The following is a 21,569-nucleotide window of genomic DNA, read 5'->3' on the forward strand; positions in this document are numbered from 1 at the left end:
TGGAGCAGTTTTGTTTGCTGAACATGGATGTCAATTGGAGAATAAGCTACTCAGGAGCTTTTCTACATTCATGTTGTACTGCACAGCCCTTTTGGACTGAATCCTGGCTTCTAATGTGGTTGTGGCCTTAACCACCCAAGCTGTTTGAATGCCAGTCATCCAAATTGTGTTTCTATCCCATTAAAATCCATACTGTACTATGTTGCCCTCGGTGTAGAACAATCTTTTTTTGTTTCAAAAAACTATGGACTAAATTTAATGCAACAATCTTCCCCTTCCCATGCAACTATAATTCATTGGCCATTCTGTTTTCCTGAGATCGTGGAGATATAGCTGAATCCTATTTTAAGCTTTGCAACTTCCCTTAGAAAAAGCTTGTTTCTATCTTGGTATGTTTTAAAGTCGATACTTCCATAGCAAAAAAATATCTATGAGGGTTTTCAGATTCAATAACAAGGGTGGAAAGGAGGCATCCCTCATCCCAACTCTAGCCGAATCATAGCAGATCCTTAATTTTGCCCTCTATGCTGGAGGTCTTCAAAGTCATCAATCTGTTCTCAGCACACTGACAGCACAAAGTGTTTTTTGAGTATCTAGAGATGTACTGCACTCCTGTAACATCCTAGTGTTGTAAGGTTTCCTTTGAAAGATAGCTTATGTGAAATATAATTGAGCTTTCTGTGATTCCTCACTCATACGGGCCTTGTGTAAGTACAAACGGCGAATCTGAAAAATTGTACACTGGCAACATTTTTCAACTTGGAAAGTCATGAATAGAAAAGTTGGACAATGCTGAATTTGAGGTTTTGAGGAGAAACTTGTTATGCCCAGTTGGGCAATGGTATGAATTGCTATTCAGTGGGGAGTCACTGAAGAAAAGGCCTGTTCTCTGTTTGCCACCCTCCAGATCTCTCACGGAGGAGGCACACGAAGAAGGGCCTCAGATGATAATCGCAGGGTAGGGTCCAGATTGGTTCATAAGGGGAGAGGTACCTGTAGTTGAGGTATTGTGGTCATGATCCATTTGAGGATTTATAGGTCAAAACCAGCACTTTCAATTGGACTTGGAAACTTATTGGCAGCTAGTGCAGTTGGGCTCGGATCAGTGTAATATGCTCAAATTGTCTTGCCCCTGTGAGCAATTCTGCACCAGCTGACATTTCCAAACCATCTTCAGAAGCAGTCCCAGGTATAATGCATTCAATGTTTGCAATGTACTCTTCTTTCTGCCATTTTTTGGGGGGAGGGGGCTCCCGTTTCTTAAGCCTTCTAATTGCAGCCCTTAAGCTGCCCCACAAAACAATTTCTCAGCTGCCTTGGAAGATTTTAATCCCAACAAAACTGACTTCTTCTTTCACAAAAGCTATTGTGAGATTCTGTTTCCAGAGCATTTGGAATGTTCATGAAAATTCTACAGTGATGCCCAAGCTCACCAAATTAGTATCAGAGGCTGCACACAATAGACAGATTGTTTGGAAGCAATATTAGTCATTGTGGCAGCCTTACAAAGTTTGGTGGCAGAAAGGATGGGTGAAATCACTCACAGAGTTTTGGCAAAGAGCAGAGTGTAAACATTCCACTCTGGAGTGGGTCATGGGAACTGCAATGGCTTCCACAATTCCTTCTGAGCGTATGCAAAGAGGTTTACCATGACAGAGCCATTCAGCAATAGGTCTGCCCAGCTGCATTTTTGCAAAAATGTATTTTGTATGTTTGCCACGGTGCTCAAAAACAGATCCATAGATGTTTCCCATTTTCAGGTGAGTTTATTTTTATGACTAAAAATTTAAGTGAAACTGTACCCAGTAATTAGGTAAATCTGTCAGGCTATACCTGCATTGTCACACATGTAATTGTGTTTAGGTTGTGAGTAGAAATTTCTAATATGCTCCTTGCCTCCCTTCAGTAGTATTTGCAATGTATCGTAAAGCAGAGCCGATTTTTCTTTCAGTTTATTCCTCCCTTTTTTGCATATGCAAAAGATTAAAGAAGACAATGACACTGGAAGTGGAGGATGCATGATCCATGCTCCTTTGATTATATTGAAACATTAAAATATCATCAGCATGTTAATTTTATCTTTCCAACTGTATGAGATTTTATGCAGCATCTCTATTACATTTGCCTGGAAATACAATTTATTCTGAGTGTCGTACTGTCACAGAAACTGTTGGCCTCTGGAATATGAGAACAATTCTCTTAGATGTCCCCTGCCATTTTTAAATGTCTGTTTATGAAGAAGAAGACGACCCTGGTCAGAATAAGGCATCATTTATAGACAGGGACAATGCAGGTTTAAACTGACATGTCTGGCTATAGTTTCACTTACATATTAGGTAGAAGAATAAAAGCATCCAAATGTTGGAAGCATCTGGGGACTTGTGTATGTGTGATTGTGGAAAACCATACATATGCAGACTTTCTGGTGCACTCAGATGCACCCAGCAGCTATGGCTTTGGAATGTACTTCAAAGGTCATTGGTGTGCCAGACCTGGGACTGCTCAATGGAGTGAGGAGTAGATCATGCAAGACCCAAGCTTCCTTGGATTTTTCTCATCTAGGTGCAACTTCAGAAGTCTAGAGTTAAATTTCGGTCAGATAACGAAGCAGTGGTCAAGGTACTGGCCAAACAATCTTCCCGATCACAGCGGGTGCTCAGGATCTTAAGGGATTTTGACATGGGTAGGTGGTACAGTTCTTGAAGTAACTGCAGAGTCCCGACCCTCAGTCAAATGTATTGATATAGCTCTTGCTATTCTCAGAAGGGGATGACAGAGGACGAGATGGTTGGACAGTGTTCTCGAAGCTACCAACATGAGTCTGACCAAACTGCAGGAGGCAGTGGAAGACAGGAGTGCCTGGCGTGCTCCGGTCCATGGGGTCACGAAGAGTCGAACACGACTAAATGACTAAACAACTAAACAACAACAACAAATTCTCAGTGAATTTGCCTAGTCCTCTTTTGAAGCCATCTGGTTTGGTGGCCATCACAGCTTCTTGAATTCTGTAGCTTAACTAAGCACTATGTGATGAAATACTTTCTTTCGTCCATCCTAAATCTTCCAACATTCAACTTCATTGGATCACCCTGAATTCTAGTGTCATGAGACCCTGGGTTAAACATATTTCTCTTGTGTACATTTGTGTATGGGGACTCCCAACTGACAGTTTATTGTAGCTTTGGTGCTGCTCACACGTGCACATTTTGTGCGGTGACCCACACAGTGTCGTCTTCATCAAAATGACAGCCTGTGTTATTATCCCATTTAATCTGGATTTACAATGTAGGTGGAAATTCCATTAAACAAACAAAAAGCTGTGTCAACAGTCAATCTGGATTAACAGAGGAGGAATATGGGGTGACCTTTTGAAGAGAACATTGTTGGGTGGGCACTGTGTAAAACAGGTAGGCATGAGGAGCACCAAGTCAACAATAAAATGTGGATGCACCCTATGTGTGTGTGATTTGCCTGCATCAGTTCAGTCCCATTTAGTGGAAAAACAGGAAATGTTCCTGACCCAACAGGAGGAGACGCAATACTAAGAGTGGGCCCTTATAAAGCTCAGGAGGAGCTTCCTGTATAGCCGTTCTTAGTTGCCTTGGCAACTTAATCATCTTTTCTTGGGCACGCAGTGTAGGGATAGCTATATCCTTGATGGCTAGAGTGAAACATTTTCCATCTCATCTAAACATCAAGAGATTGCCCTGATAGTGGGCGCTTACCTCACAGGGGCTCTCAAATGACTTAGGTTAGGGGTTGCCAATCTTTGTAGGCCTGTAAGCACATTTGGATTTTTGAGTGAATGCCATAGGCTCTACTCCCTCTGATCATTTCTCTCCCCCGCACCCTTTTCTATGGATTAAGAGGGAGAAAGAGGGAAAAGCATGCACACACAATTTGTTATTCCGATCCGAATAAAAGGCAGATTCGGAAGAACAAATTTTTACCTTGAAAAATACACCCTGCCCACCAACTGTCCCTCAGCTATCCATTGAAGTTAATAGGCAGGGCGAATTTAGGTTAATTATTGTCATAGGACTTAGCTGGTACAACCCCTAGATCTGAAATTCTGGTAAAAGTCAAATCCATTAGAATTAATCTGTACTTTTCAAAAGAGAAAAAGGTAACTACCTTCACCATCTTGTAGGGTCTTGGAGGTTTTGTGAGCACCAGAAGACCTCAAATGCACCATTATGCCCAAGGGCACCATGTTGGCAACCCAAGTCATTGGTAATGAGATGAGATGAGTAGATGCAACTGTCCCGTGACCTGCTCAAGCAAAGACCTGAGCTGCCTAAAGCTAGGAACATACAGAGCACTTTCCAGCAGGCCCAAATATTTGTCCAAGTAGTTTCCCCAGCATCTCTTCACAGTCTCAGACAGGGGGCTTGCAAATATCCTGCTACCTTTATAAATGAACCAATAATTCTAATAATATTAATTTCCTCAATGAAGTAGAACCATGTTCTATAATTGTTTTCAACATTTTTAAAAAAATGTCCTACAAGACATTCTCCCTACAAAATGGGTCTTGATGCTCAGTGTCTGAGACAATCGTCTGATTTGGCATCTATCGAGTACATGCATCATTGTTTTGTCTTCATTGGAGAGGAATATTGGTATATAAAAATAAATAAATCCAGCCTTATTCTGGCATGGAGCTGGCTATATCCCATGATAATAAATGCTGGGCATGTTTGAATAGGCATTCATAAGAATATGTTTTCCAGTGAATTTTATGCCAAGGTTTTGACACAACCATCAGTTATGCCAGATACAAATAATTTACTCTCTGTCAGTTCAAACACACAGTCTTGTTTGGACTGCTTAAATCTATACTGGCACCAAAATACAATAAGCAATATTGCTCAACTGTAGAGCTGAAAACATAGACATATGGGTAAGGTGCCAGCAATTGAAAAGTAGAGATGAAATAAATTTGGGAAGAATAATTCTCAAACAACTCCCCCTAGCTCAAAATTGAATGGGGAAAAATAATAATCAAATTTGAGTTCTAATTTGTGCTTTCCCCTCCGCATGGCTAATAATGGGTCCAATATGCAATCCAGGGATCTATAGGGGAAAGTATAGAATTTGATCAACTAGTGATTAACATCATTATCTTGGTGTATCTCAGAAGGAGTTAATTGTTAATGAACCCTGACCCGTTAAAAAAAAAGGCTGATCATTTGAACCCAGGTTCAACAATGCAATTTGCTATATCACACTAAGGTGACTTGAGATTATTAATATTTGTATGAAACATCTTCCAAGATTTGATTCCAAAAGCAACATTTGAACCGGAATTAAGAAATTCTGTTCATTCCAAATTAGTGTGAAATACCTCCAGCTCTGCTCAAATGTTACTGATGAATATGTGTTTGCTTGTAGTCTGCCTAATAGTTGCATAGTATTATTCCACTATAGATATCCTGTACATTTGTACATGTTTTTCTATACATACATTTCTTGTGCTTTTGTTTTCAGGGGTTTCTACTCTGGAATTTTGCCAGAACCTTTTCCATATACAGTACTTCAAAATGTAGTTGTTGACTAGGCCTATGATCCATCTGATCTTTGTGGCTAAGCAAATAAAGGGTAATATATATATATATATATATATATATATATATATATATAATATGCTAGAATTTAGGGAAGCAGAATATACCCCCCCTTCACAGTATGGCTGTATGCTTGAGTCCTCTGTGCACCAATGTAGCTTTGTTGAATGACTACATGATATTTTCGCTACTTCTCAAATATTACAGAATATTTTTATTGGGGGAAAATGGCTTGGCTTTCACTGGCAAGAATTAAGCTGGGAAACATTTGGAAATTATATTTTAAATTTTATCCTGCCTTACCTCTTTGATGCATGCAACACTTGCTTTCATTTCATGTATTGTTGTCCACCCATGCCTTCACAACAAGAGGGCTAAGTGTATAAAAGAATAAATTGTGGGTTTTGTTTTGATTTTTTTGTAAAATTTTAGAGTGGCCTGTACTTGAACTGTAGCACACCTTTCAGCAAGACAACCAATCATGATTTGAAGATTAAGAGACATGAAAAATTATCCCTCAGAACATTTCTTTCAGATGATATAAAAGACTATGGCATCTAACATTAAGTGAATAGGCTGGAGGCAATTTACAGATTGGCTTAATTTCCATGTTTCATTGCAGTGATAAGAAATAAGCCTTCTCTCTTCTCCTCTCTCTTTTCTGTTATGTTTACAAAAAGAAAGAAGTATAGGGCCCACGACATTCTGGTTTCACTTTAACTCTTTAAGGAATCATGCCAAACAAATTTGTATTTGGTTATTTCTAGAAGAAGAGTAGCCGTGTTAGTCTTCTGCAGTAAAAGCAACAAAGAATCTCTATAGCACCTTAAAGGCTAAGGGATTTATTATGGCATAAGCTTCCATGGATTTCAGTCATGCATCTGATGATGTGGACTGTTGCTCATGAAAGTACACACCAGAATAAATATGTTAGTCTTTAAGATGTTGTCCCTGCATTTGACTTTCATCTTGAAAACACTTACTCTGAAGGAAGCTGGATCCTTTTGGTAGGCCTATGGCACTCTGGCCAGCTCACAAACCCTGTGGGTATTAATCAAATGACCCAACTGTTCATAGACTGTATATAATAAGTCCAAGAGTATTGGATCACTGGCCTTCTGCTGAATTTCCAGAAAATGTTGGGTCTCACTGCTACAGCCACTTGTGAAAGACACTTCAGTGTTTTAAGCAAGGTTTTGAAGTTAGAAGGGGAAGAACTGTGGCTCAATAGCATAGCATCTATGTTGCATGCAAGAGGTTCCAGGTTCAATCCCTGGAATATCCAGGTAGGGCTAGGAATGTCTCTTATCTGAAACCCTGGAGATCTTCTACCACTCAGAGTACAAAACACTGAGGTAGTGTCAGGAGGCTGCAAGCAACTCCCACAGCCAGTTGCCCAGGTACGTACAAAGACAAGAAAAGGTTTCTTACCACCTGCTTTTTCTTTTCTTTTCTTAAAGGTTTTCTTGGTTTACAAAGATACAGTATGTGCAATGTCTCTCATAACATTTTTACAAGTCAGTTTCGTTTGTTGAGACATTGGGAAGAAAAGGGAAAAGGAGGCAGATGGGGGGGAGGGGAGGTAAATCCACCAACAACATTCAAATCAATATGGCTAACCTGACCCAAAGCAACCACCCACCCCACTCACACACGAAACAAAGACCACCACAGCCAACCACAAATGAACAACCATAGCCTAGGCCAACCCCAACATCTCTCACCACTAAAGGAACACAAGTGAACAGCAGAGAACCTACACAAGCAACGCAGAATAGAAACATCGTTACCATCTGCTTTTTATTCAATATTTACAGAGAGAGGCTTTGGGACAGAGCCTCTTGAATAATGGCGTTGTCCCAAGTGAAACTCCACCCCCCTTCTCTCCCACTTCCTCATTCGTCATTATCATCACCTCCTCTACAGGTGCTGCTAAGTCACCTCTGTCTTCGAGCTCTTTGCTCTCCTACTTTTAAGGCTTGCCGGGTTCTGGGAGATGGTGGGCCTGGAATGCTTTCTATTGACAACGTGTCAGCCAGCTGCTGCTCCAGCTCTGTCTCCTCCTCCTCTCCCATTATTTCCCAACTTCCCCCCTCATCTGCCTCTGAGCTGTGACCTCCCTCAAACCCCTGTTGTAATTCTGAACTGTCTTCCTCTTCTCTGGAAGGGTCAGGCTGAGGAGGCTGTCTCTACCATTCCTCCTCTGCACAATCCCTGACAGGTAGATGGAGCAATGATCTGACTCTGTATGATGCAGCTTCCTGTTTTGTTTAGTGTTTTTTAAATAATAATAATAATAATAATAATAATTATTATTATTATTATAATTATAATAATAAATCTACATACAATGGAGCAAGCTTGTCTTTCCCTGTTCCAGAGGGTTGGACCAGAACCAATGTTACAAGAAAGGAGAGTCCAACTAAACATCAGGAAGAACTTTTTGACTGTAGGAGCTGTTTGACAGTGGAACAGATTCCCACAAGAAGTGGTGGACTCTCCTTCCTTGGAGGTTTTTAAGCAGAGGTTAGATGGCCATATGTCACATATGATCTAGTTGAGAGTCCTGCATTGCAGGGGGTTGGACTAGAACTAGATGATGGCTGTGCTTCAGCTTTTCATTGATGGCCCTCGGGGTCTTGTTCAATTCTACGATTCTATTAATTATATATGTTGGTCTATTTCAGGCATGGCCAAACTTGGCCCTCCAGCTGTTTTGGAACTACAATTCACATCATCCCTGATCACTGGTCCCATTAGCTAGGGATGGTGGGAGTTGTAGTCTCAAAATAGCTGGAGGGCCAAGTTTGGCCATACCTGGTCTATTTTTAGTACTAGGTGCTATTAGACTGCCAATGCCTGTTCCTAAGAAGTTTGCCAATTCACTGTTTTGTCAGTATGGTCCTTTGTATGCTCAGTTGCCCCTGAAGTTAGACAACCAGCCTTCTGCATATCCAACTTAGGTGCCACATGCCTGTGACTCCTTCCTGTCAATTTTTATCCATTTAGATCCAAGGGAGGCAATGATGTTGCATAGCTGCCAAGTTTTCCCTTTTCTCACGAGGAAGCCTATTCAGCATAAGGGAAAATCCCTTAAAAAAAGGGATAACTTGGCAGCTATGTGATGTTGTCTGACAAAACACAGGTTCTCTGTACTTTTGTTCACTGCAATTCCATTGTAAGCATTTTAAGCACTTTGAATCCAGGAATAAAGTATTGAGGGAACAGAAATAATTGCTCACTATGCCCACTGACAACAAGATAAGACACAGTGGGTTTAAATAATGAGAATGAAGACTTAGGTTAAATATTCATTGTAGAAGCAAGAGGTTTGTTTGCATATGCCATCAATAAAAAAAAAAGAATCATTTTATATGGGCTTGGCTTCCATGGGTCAGAGCTTGGGATCCACCAGAAGTGAAATTTAAAACTCACATCTTCCGCTCAGTTTATAAAGGCCCACATTTCCAATAACAAAACTAGCAGTGACAGTGATGTATAGGTTTTTTTATGAAGCCTGATAACTGATGGATATGTGATCTTATAAATGCTTAGACAAACTAATGCACATAATTATATTTTCCATTTGAAGTCTATTGCTAGGCATTATAATACAATATCATTAGTCGAAATGGCCACAATGATACAGCCTGGGCAGTTTGTCATGGTAATTACAGGGTGATTATTTTTGACTGAAATAAAGATTTCAGTTTTAGTATGGTGGAGAGCATAATCACAAATTAGAAGCTGCCTCAGAGTTAAACAAAAATATTGGGAGGGCTTTAAATATGGATTATAGTGTAATGCTGAAACAATTTCTTTTAAAAGTATAGAGCACGCATTTGGTTAAATCTCTCTCTTCCCCCCTCTCCCTCCCCCTCTCTCATTAGCTTTAAAGAAGTCCTGCCAAAAGGGGTGACAATTATTTAATTAATAGTTCCGATGCTTAAAGGTTTTTAATGTATGGGGGAAATTAAGGCATACTAAGTAGGGTTGATGCCATAATTTACATAACTGCTAAAATAGGCTTTTTTGGGGAGGGAAATTGACACAAAAATAGATCATTTGTCTTTTCTGTTTTCAGAATGGTTGATTAAAGTAGACAGTGTCCTAACATCTGTATTGAAAACTATATTAATCAATTGATTAATCACGAGGCATTAATCAAAATCTTCCCTAAGTGTTTTAGTTTTGGAGCAGCTCTTAGTATTTTCTATCAGATTCCTTTTAAGGCTTCCATTATAAAGATTAAATTTGGGTGGTAAATATTGAAGGGGTTGAGGCGCATGTGCCTTTCTGCCTGAAGGTCACAGCCATAGCTCATTAGTGTTACTTTTAATGGGATAAGAAGCAAAAGTTTTTAATATGTGACTAAGGCAATTAATCAAACAGGCAGTTGATTCTTCTTCCCATAAGTGTTCTGTATATTTAGAAGATGCAAAAAGAACGGCAGCTTCTGTGGATCTTGGAATTGCTTGAGTAAACTATTTATTTAATTTTAATTTTTTTTAAAAAAACCCACCTTAGGTTGTAAATGAAGCATGTGGACAAAAATGATGGTGGACAACTAATTGTGACACAATTATTTACACGGAACCAACATAATGGAATCCCAAGTCAGCTGCAGTATTTCAATCATATGCATTTTCCCTTTACGGTGATTCGAAGCTGCTTTTTCCTTTTAGTGTTTTGACTGAAGAGCTGCCTTCATCAAACAAGTAATTCCAAGCATTTCGTTTGATTCAAACCAGCCATAGACAAACCTACATGAAATGGGCACCCCCACATTTGTGCCTCATAGTGTCTGTTTTGTTTGTGTGTCGAGGCTTCCCAGAAATTACCTTAAATAATTCACAACTGACAACAGAATTATGGTTTGGTTTTGGGCAAATAATTTAGGGCCACAACTTTATTAAATACACAATTTTAATCCGAGTGTTGGCTTAGGCTTTTGGTTATTCACTCATCCTTCCTAAAGAAGGACTATCCCCATCTGTCCATCTAGGACAGGACTCAATCAGCTGTCACCATAGGACAGGACTCACCACTGTCCGCTTGGACAGTTCCTGCTCCGACTTCCGAATGGAAGTCAAGTAAACATACCTGGGAGTGAGGAGGTGGCTGCGCCCAGTCATTCCCTCCTCACCTTCACCAAGAATGTTCCTCAAGGCTCTTGCTCTTAAAATTGGGCCCACCATTCCCGCCAATGGCGGGATGGTAAGGGCAAGAGTGTAAGCCCCGAGATTCCTTTAACGGAATACTTCTATATGGAGCAAACGGAGGTGAGGGTAGGCATCTGTGTGCCACCCCCTCTACCAACCGATTAACCAACCAAAAGCCTAACCGCCAACCTAACAAGTTGTGACAATTTGCTAGCGCAGTAGGCGAAAACCAAGAGGCAAAGCCAATCAGCCAATTGGAAAAATTCCTACTGACCCCTGAATACAGGCGGCCCCGAAGGCAATAGCAATGTCGTGCTAACCTGCAAGAAAGAAAGGGCGGGTGGGAGGGGTTCAAACGCCAGGCAAAAATGTGACTAGAAAATGGAGGACGGAGCTTCAAGAGGGGCCCCAACAACCAATCAGATCCAAGGAATTTGCATACCACACCCCCATTACTCAGCATGAGCTGTGGCCTTACACAAACCAAACCCTAAGCTAAATTTCCCAACAGCCCTACCACAATCCGCTTTATATTATATGATATAAAGCGCTTTTCCTGCATGTTGCTAGTCCCGCCCCCTTTGAAATATTAAACTTGCCCTGTTCACTTTCCTCCCCTCTCCTCCCACACCAATATCATCTTGCAACGGGGATTGTAGTGATGACTCAATTGAACGCAACCCTTCCCACATCTTCATTCCTGCAGCATACCACATGTTTGGGGCTAAATGTGTACAGTAGAGAACTCAAGTAGGTTATATGAGTGATTAGGAACTATGAAATATCATCGTTCTAAAGCCCCATTCAGTTAATTCTCTTCCACCACATGATTACAGTAGTGCAAGACTGAGGGTGAGGATTAACCCATTGACTCCATTTTCATCAGCATGTCTTCCATTCCATTGGCTAAACGTCTGCAATGGGAAGTCTGCTCTAGGGTTCTAAATTGCACAGGGAATCTTCTTCAGTGGACCAGGCTTCAGGCGCTGAGCCCCCAGTACATTGGGGAGGGCCCCCCCAGGAGCATCAACAGGGATGTACAGGAGTGGGGGCAATAGGCTTTTACTCAGTGTTTCCCTCATCCCACAGAAATTGCCCGGGGAGCTGGGAGAATGAATGAATGAATGAATGAATGAATGGGGCTCTGTATTCAAAGTGATTCTATTTTTGGAGCTCTGGATATGGAATCATAGAATTTCCACTTTACCAAAAATGTTCATGACATTTTATCGATATCTCTGTGGTTCTTTTAGAAAGCTAGACCTTTCTTGCAGGATGGTTCCTGGTCTTCTGTAGCTGTAGTGGAGCTGAGGTGGGACAAAGGAGGAGAAGTCAGGTAGGAGAAACTAAAGTCTAGAACAGGCATAGGCAAACTCTGGCCCTCCAGATGTTTGGGACTACAAATCCCATCATCCCTAGCTAACAGGACCAGTGGTCAGGGATGATGGGAATTGTAGTCCCAAACATCTGGAGGGCCGGAGTTTGTTTATGCCTGGTCTAGAAGCTAGAATAATTGGTTGGTACCATTTAGATGGAAAAGAAGGCTCTGGATCCCTAGTGATGGGAATGGGCTATAGCCTTTCCTGTGCTATGATCACATTTTCAAGCATACTCCTGAATTTGCCAATAGCTTAAACTCTATTAGTGCACCAGGATGCAATCTCCAGAAATCTCATATAAAAACCAGTTTAGGTTGCAGGAAGGAAAGTGTCCAGGGCCGGCTCTAGGTAGACCCCTGGTGGCGCAGTGCGCCAGGGCGCCGGACTAGTAGACAGGGTGCCGAGCGGCAAAGCCGCGTGGAAGCCATGCTGCGCCCTGCGAGGGTGGGGGCGCTGGAGCGATCTCCGCCCCTCAGCACCAGGGTGCACGACCTGCTCGAGACTGCCCTGAAAGTGTCACTACAGCTCCATGCTAACCCTCAGAATTGAAGGAATCCTGTATGTATCTACTCAAAAGTAAGCCGTGTTGAGTTTACTGGATCTCACTCCCAGGAAACTGGGCATAGGGTTGTGGCTTTCAGTGTTTTCCTATTTTCAGTCAGGTAACTTGATCATTTCATAGATGTGTTCCAGTAAAGAGCGCCACATGTTTCTTTTGCAAGCAGAGAGCTTCCCCATTCATTTCAATGGAGAAGACTGCTGTGCACATGCATCTGTTTGCATGCATAGTGGCCTTCTTTTTTGAAATGAATGGACCTTTGCAGGTGCTGGAGTTTTGGTTGTGCATTAGAGATTTCATACTCACAAGCAACATCAATGGATGCTTGATAACTTTTTGTATTTGCAAAGTCCAATATGAACTGACTTGACACTTCTCGGGCTACTGTGCAGTAATTTATCAATTTTGGTACTTCCCAATGTTGTCATCTTTAAAAAGAAAGAAAGAAAGAAAGAAAGAAAGAAAGAAAGAAAGAAAGAAAGAAAGAAAAGCATCGCAAACTGTTTTAAAATGCATATTTTGAGAGAAAATTCATTTAAATTCATATTTTCAAATGTAAATGTTATTTTGTCCACTTTTTTTAAAAAAAGAAATCCAGGGGTTAATATGGAAATAGGATGTGATGAATTCATGAGTGTACACACTGGAAAATATACATTGTTCTGTTCCATTTGGAACACCTTTTGGAACCATTATCATGATAATGGTTTTATCTGTTCGCTTTTTTAATTGTGTGTTTTATTGTTGCAACTTACCCTGGGACCTTCTTGTGAAGAAGGGCGGGTAAGAAATCAAATCAAATAAATAAAATGATATGGACTGGGAAACAGAGTGAGCCACTCATCCCTAGAAATAACTCGACTGGGACAAAATGCTGTAATCCGGCAGGATGTATCAACATAAAGCAGCAGCTATGAGCTGAGAAATTTCCATCTCTATGTGCTCATAGGGTGTCAGCTGCCCCAATTGGCTGTGGCAAATGGCTCTGGGGCATAATCATAAGCTAAAGAATGAGGTCTTCTTCCCCTTCCAATGTTGTGTAGTCACATCATGGCCTGTGCTTGTTTCACACAGGACAGTCAGTTCCACAGTGTAATTTTGCTAAGGCATGCAAAGGAATAGCCAGAGGGCCTATCTACGCAGAAGCAGAAATAAACTTCCATTGAGTAAAATCAGCCTTTAATACTTCCACTACAGAGAGAACATTCAAAGCAGCTTTCCTAATGTGATTATGGAGGCCAATTGCTACTGGTTTGCACTACATACTGGTGGAGTTATAAAAAGCCTCTTTGATGTGCAATGGCTCGAGATGCTACATTAAAGCAGTGGGGCTACTTTCTATTTAACTCTATTAGCATGCTCTGGAAATTATTAAGCTTTTAAAAGCGATACTTGGATTTCTTGTCATATAATTACATGAAAAAGAAACATGTGTCTTCAAGCCTCAGAATAATCAACAGGATCTATTTGGAAATACTACTACTACTAACACTACTACTGTTGTTGTTATTATTATTAATAATAATAACACTAACAGATGCCCTCCTCCTCCTCCTCCTCTGTTGTTCTTCCACATCTGAGCTCGCTTTTCAGTTTGCTATTGATGGTGAAGGTTGGTTGCCTTCAGCAGAGAAGGAAATGCAATCTGCATAATTCCCATTAGTTCTTCATCACGCAAATATATACTGATAATAATTCTGTAGTGGGTTAGTTTGTGGCTAATCATCTTTGTACTTAGCAGCAGGTGCTGTGGCAGCATTGGGGAAAGTATCATTCATTGTGGAAATTACAGCAGCAGAATTCATCTGTCAAACACCTTTCTTCCTTTCTAATAAAATTATACGTAATATTTCATCAGCTCGGCTCATGAAGGTCACAGGAAGAGTGACTGTGGACACGTTGGCTTTCGGATTATTGTTGTTTGCTATTACAGGGAGCCAAGCATCTCAGTGTAGAAGAGACAGAAGAGGACAAGGCTATGGTTGTTCAATACAGATATGTGCCGATCTGAAGACTTTGTATAAAATACAGTGGTACCTCTACTTACGAATAACTCTACTTACGAATCTTGGATGCGGTTTAGATAGGATTTTTTTTCTACTTACGAATTTTTAGATAGGGTTGCTTCTACTTACGATTTTTTTTCTCCCAATGCATTCCTATGGGATTCAACTTTAAAAAAAATCGACTTACAAATGTGCGTTTGGAACGCATTAAATTTGTAAGTAGAGGTACCACTGTAAATGCTTGCACACAGTCATGATGGAGGAAAAATGTGAAACATACTTTCTGGCCATTCCTAGGCCATATCCCTAAATACCATGAGCAACAAAAGCAAGAAGGAAGGCTACTACAGCCCTCTTTATGAGTACTTGCACACATATACTAAATGTGGTGCTTTTTATGGGGGTACACATACCCCTGAAAGGGACCCAGGTGGCGCTGTGGTTAAACCACTGAGCCTAGGGCTTGCTGATCAGAAGGTCGGCGGTTCGAATCCCTGTGACGGGGTGAGCTCCCGTTGCATGGTCCCAGCTCCTGCCAACCTAGCAGTTTGAAAGCATGTCAAAATGCAAGTAGATAAATAGGAACCGCTACGGCGGGAAGGTAAACGGCGTTTCCATGTGCTGCTCTGGTTTGCCAGAAGCAGCTTTGTCATGCTGGCCACATGACCTGGAAGCTGTACGCCAGCTCCCTCGGCCAATAATGCGAGATGAGCATGCAACCCCAGAGTCGGTCACGACTGGACCTAATGGTCAGGGGTCCCTTTACCTTTACCTTTACATACCCCTGAACATTTTTTGAAACTTTGTACTTCTGTCCATTTACTGTATTTATTTTTCCCAATTTGAGCTATAAAATGGTGGTTTTCTTGAGTCAACATGAGAGTACCCCAAACATTTTTAGTAGAAAAAAGCACTGACTAAATGTGTAGATGTGTGGGACAGCCATATTGGATCCACTCCAGCCATAGCTGTGCTAGCCTCACCATTGGGCAGGACATGTGAAAACCTATGTGCATATGGGTGATTCATATCATCTGAACTCCTGTGCAACCAGAGGTCCTCATCAAAGAAATGCCTGCTTCCATACATCTGTATCCTTGATAGACAATGTTGCCACATAACAGGCAGAACAGGGATAGGTTCCGTGGAGTACAGTATTATCCCCTCTACATCTTCAGATATTTAGTGAATGCACAGATGCAAATGTGAAGGGGGCATGGGGGGGCAGAGAGCAGGTGGGTGTGTCACTGGCGTGCGTCCCGGGGGGCATTATGAAATAGTTGAGGGTTAACATTGGTTCAGAATAGCAGGAATTTCGGAATACATCCGTAAAACCAGTTTTCCTGGTAGCTAGATAAGGTTCTTCTTGAAACAAACAAACAAAAAAATTCCTTCCAGTAGCACCTTAGAGACCAACTAAGTTTGTCATAGGTATGAGCTTTCGTGTGCACGCACACTTCTTCAGATTCTTCAGGTTCTTCTTGTTTAAAAGCACTGTAGGTTGTGTCCATAGGATATTTATGTGATGAAACTGGTCAACTGACACCGAGACCCAGGATCTGTTTAGCACCATGCTTCCATGGTGTGTGCTCATATCTCATTAGAGGAATACAAACCCTGCATTATCTACAAAATGAAAGAAGTAAAGATTTAAGATGAACGGAGGGAAATTAAATGCATTTCTGCAACCCAAAGAAGTAAAGGAACATATTGGAATAGGGTAAAAAGTGCCAATGCTATCCCACAACAATTTGCACCATTGGTTCAATTCAAGATTTTATCATGGATACTTTTCAATTTAAGTTTGGCAATGCCATGGCCCCAGTCCACTATGCCTGATTTCTCCCCTTCTCTGACTGCATTAAACATCAGGGTATTTAAGGGTGCAAATCCACAAATTCTCTTACTATAGATAAAGATCATTTCACATCTTTTTCTTCCTAAACATAATGAAGAACATGCATTGTGGGAGACTCAGGTCAGGAAAACCCACATGGCCTGTGCCATATCTACTTGGGCGTACTTGGGAGATATACGGGTAAAGATTTACAAGAGCACCAGAATTCAAGACAATTGGCCCAATTGGCTTAGAGAAGGGCAATGTGGATCTTAAACCAAGTCACAGCATTGATCTGTCTAGCTCAGTATTGTTTACACAGACTGCTGGCAACTTCTCAGTTCTTCTTTTCTAGATTTCACTGAAGATGCAGGGATCGAACCTGGGACTTTTGCCTGCAAAATGAGTGCTCTGCCAGTGAGCTCTGCTTGAGAAATATTTGAGCCTATTTTACTTGTCAAGGCAGTTGAAGGAACCAGAAGACTTCTTAGTACTATCTCATCCATCTCTCTTATTTGTTGTTTATAGGTAATGGGCTCATTCTCAATGCACTGTCTAGGGCAGAGGTGGGGGAACCTCTGGTCCTTCTAATATTGCTGGACTACAACTTCCATTATCCATGACCCTTGGCCATGCTGGCTGACTAGGACTGATCTGAGGGTGGTAGTGACACAGGTTGCCCATTTGACCTAGGGTATTGACCTAGGGTAAGGAGACCTCCACTAGTTGGTCCAGATGCTAAGAAAATGTGAGCATCTAAAAGAAACAATGGAGAACTATTCGAGGCAGGTATTTTTGTAGGTTTGATTTATAGTGCTGCTTTTAATTGCATGCAGTTTATTGTGCAAATATTCAGTTAGTTTCATGACTAGCCTTTTTCATCAAGATGACACAGACACTGCTTCAGAGCCAACCTGAACAGAGATTGACGTATCTGAGGACTGCGCCTGCTTTAAAAGACTGCTCAGTCTTAACTGGTGTGTTTTGAACTCCCTTAGGAAACCATGCTCCACTGAAAGCAAGCGGGACTCTTCCGCAAATGCATGATGAGTTCCTCACACTGTAAATCTAAATAACTGGAATAGTATTAGCTAGGGAGAACAGTAGAAGACAAGCACCTCCTCCATGTTGCAGACTATAAGTGATTACAGTCAAACCTCAGTTTACGACTACCTCGGAGAGTGACCGCTTTGGCGAGTGACCGCCGCGGACCCAGAAGTATTTACATCTGGGTTCCGTGGCGTTGGATGCACAGACGAGACCTGCGCAGCTCGCACATGCACAGAGGCGATCTGCACAGCGCATGCATGCGCGGAAGTGCTCTATCGGCACTTCGCCTCGGTTTGAGTATTTCCAGTTTAAGTACTCCGCGGACCTGTCTGGAATGGATTAATCCACTTTCCATTACTTTCAGTGGGAAAGTTCGCTTCAGGTTAAGTACGTTTCAGGTTAAGTATGGACTTCCGGAACCAATTACACTCATACCTTGGGTTAAGTATGCTTCAGGTTGAGTACTCCGCGGACCCGTCTGGAACAGATTAATCCACTTTCCATTACTTTCAATAGGAAAGTCTGCTTCAGGTTAAGTATACTTCAGTTTAAGTACTCCATGGACCGTCTGGAACGGATTAATCCACTTTCCATTAGTTTCAATGGGAAAGTTCGCTTCAGGTTAAGTATGCTTCAGGTTAAGTACAGACTTCTGGAACCAATTGTGTTTGTAAACCGAGGTACCACTGTATATTGGACTAGTAGAATTCCTCACAGCAACCTTTGTGCAGTGTGTGTGTGTGTTTGTCTGTCATCACCTCAATACTTTCAACGGAGTGGAGTAAAAAAAGTACAGGAATCAATGGGGAATACTTTGAGATAAATTTTGTTCTAGGTTCTTCTTGGTTTTCAGAAATAAAACTCCATAGGTCCTTAAATCTTTTTCTCTGTATCAGATTTACTGTGGGTTAAACCGCAGAGCCTAGGGCTTGCCAATCAGAAGGTCGGCGGTTTGAATCCCCGCGATGGGGTGAGCTTCCGTTGCTCAGTCCCAGCTGCTGCCAACCTAGCAGTTCGAAAGCACGCCAAAGTGAAGTAGATAAATAGGTACCGCTCCAAGAGGGAAGGTAAACGACGTTTCCATGCGCTGCTCTGGTTTGCCAGAAGTGGCTTAGTCATGCTGGCCACATGACCTGGAAGCTGTACGCCAGCTCCCTCGGCCAATAACGCGAGATGAGCGCCGCAACCCCAGTCGGTCAGGGGTCCCTTTACCTTTACCTATATTTTTCTTAAACTCTCAAATAAAGCAGTTAATTAAAAATGACTGAAATTTGTGGATATTTATTTACCACCATGCAGGGGACAATATTCTCGAAGGCATATGTCAACATCTTTGTAAGGGAAGGTTAATTTAAATCCCAAATGAGAAAAGTTGTGAGAAATCTTCACATCACTAGAGCAGCATGGCATTTTCTGACATTGCAGTGGCTCCTGTGCCACCATTCAAAGTCTTTTTTCATATTTGTTGGTGCAGCAAATCTTAGATGGGGCTGTTTGTGATCCTGGAACTTTTGATAACATGTTTTTGTTTTGTTTTTGCATGGCCAATACTCCATACATTCAGGCCCTCCCTCTACTCTGATGCCAGAGTAGTAAATTCTAGTTGCAGTGCTTCTGCCTAGAGTGCCTTCTTTAAGGAGGGAGGTTGGGGGGGGGGGAGGGAATCCAAATTACCAGTCCTGAAACTGATGGGTTTAAATGGGAAAATGAATACTGCTGTAATAATGGTACTTCAAATGTCATGACTATGATAGATCGGTTACATTTGTTATCACTGCTCCCTGACTGCTGTTCTTTATTGGCATGTACCTCAATTGTTCAAACAATACGACTCCAGAAGACTGCTGTCATATTTTTGTTGTTGTAAAAAAAAGCCTACATTTGACCCTCTTTTGTTAGTGTGACACTACTTGAATCCAGTTTCAGTCCCTGACAATCTTACTAAACCCTTTGAGACTTCACTAGTTAATTATTGCCAAGTGAATTTTTAATTTGCTCCTAAGATTAGAGGAGGGAAATGCAATCATTACTGGGAAGTTTGTTTTAGAAAGTGACACTAGAGGGAGCTAAGTAATTGTGTCATTTGTATCCAAGAAGGAGGAGGAGGAGGAGGAGGCGGAGGGGGAGAAATGAGAACATTCATTTTAAAACTTGCATTTTAGTTCCCTTTCTCAACCTGCTGATTTTACAAATATGGCAGCTATGCCTCAGCAAATTATAAGCAATAATGAATTGGTTAATTTTCTGTAGTGAAAACTGCTAAGCCAAGATTATTAAATTACTGTATTTCTACTTATAGAAAGTAGCTTCCCGTCACTAAATTAGGATTTCTAGCACTCTTTGGGGAAAGGTTTCTGGCTGTTTTGTTTTTTAAAAACTATTACCCTTGTTTATCACTATTTTGGTCTGAACAGAATTAAATTGCTTATTGTTGCTTTCTCAAGATAGAGGTTTGCTTCTAGAAGCAATTGTTGAATACTCGGCTGCATGGAACATAGGAGTTCTCTTTTTTTTAATATAATTTTTATTAGATTTTAACAAGAAATACAGGAAAAAAGAAAAAGGCACAGAAAAGAAAAATACAACAATAAAAAAAAGAAAAAAGACAGAAACAAAAAACAAAAACAAAAACAGATTCAGGCTTCCTCATTTCCCCTTCTTGAGTTCTTATTGTTAAAAATAGTTCTCGCATTTTCCCATTCTAACTTCACATTCTTTTTTCTAAGTTTCAACTTTTTCATTGCTATTATCCATTCTCCTTATACTTTGACCTCTTTTCTCTTAACATCCTCTCTCCAAAATTATTATTATCTAATCCCTAATCTCTTTCCCTTACCCAAAAATATATAAGATTCGCATCCAAATTTATTACCCATTTACTTCCACCCACACAACAAAGTTCCCACCCCGCCCTTCCCTGGAATCGAAGTCTCCAGATGTATCAGCCAGGTTCTTCATACAATCCTTAATACATTCCGAGATCAGACCATATTATTTCAGACAATACCAGATAATCCAGAACCCCTCAACCCACCCCTAGTCTGTCCCATACCAACTTTTGCCGAACTCTTGCCCCCCTCTTCTGTAATCCCATCACTTTATATCTTTGCACCTTTTCATCATCTTTCTGCCCCCCAACTGTTTGCATCCTCCCCTCTCTCACCGGGGCGCTGATTTTCCCAGCCTCTTTTTTGGGGTGCTTTTTTGCTTTTACCCTCTCCTGTTTCACTTCTCTCACCAGTGAAACAGTGTTTTCTCCTACTTTTCCTCCCTGTTCCACCCCTCCCACCAGTAGAACAGTGTTCTTTTCAGGAAATAAGCCCATTGGTTCAGCATATTGTCCTTCAATATTATCTTTCTCCTCTTCTAGGTTTTTTACATGCGTCACTCCAGCACGGTCCTGGTCTTCCAATCTTTTTTCTTCTCCCTTCTCCTGATCTTCTATTTCTGTTGGTTCCTGTGTTTTAAAGTCAGAAACAAATGTCTCGACAGTCTCTTCTCTCAGGAAATTTACATCAAGCTTGGAGATACTCACTTGCTTAGTAAGATCCAAAATTGTTGCCAATATTAAGTCCCACTGTGTGACTTCCTGTCCACTCTCTGGAACCTTCTCTCCTAGTCCTTTGTCTAAAACCTCCTCCATCTTTGTGCAGACAGGCAGTGGAGTTGATGTTTTGGTCCAATATAAATGAAAAGTGAACAAACAAGCAAAAAGCCAGGAATCTAGTCCCACTTGGTCAAAATCTCTCTCTTTACTCCTTCTTTTCCTCAGAGTCAATACTGAGCAGCCTCAAGGCAAAACAAGTCCTCTTTCACTGTTTACAGCTCTCAGTCTCTCACATTCAGCCAGACACATTCCTTTGTATTGTGACGTCATTCAGCAGACTGGCTGATCTTTCCTTTGACCCGACTCCAGGCTCGCAGGGGGCTTTTCTCATACTAGATCTCAGTCTTTTGCAGAGATAAATACACCACTTACTTTTTCCTTTACTCTGCCTCAGGAAAAAGT

Source organism: Zootoca vivipara, chromosome 1, assembly GCF_965207765.1.
Source record: "Zootoca vivipara chromosome 1, rZooViv2.hap1.1, whole genome shotgun sequence".
In the NCBI taxonomy this organism is placed as follows: Eukaryota; Metazoa; Chordata; class Lepidosauria; order Squamata; family Lacertidae; genus Zootoca; species Zootoca vivipara.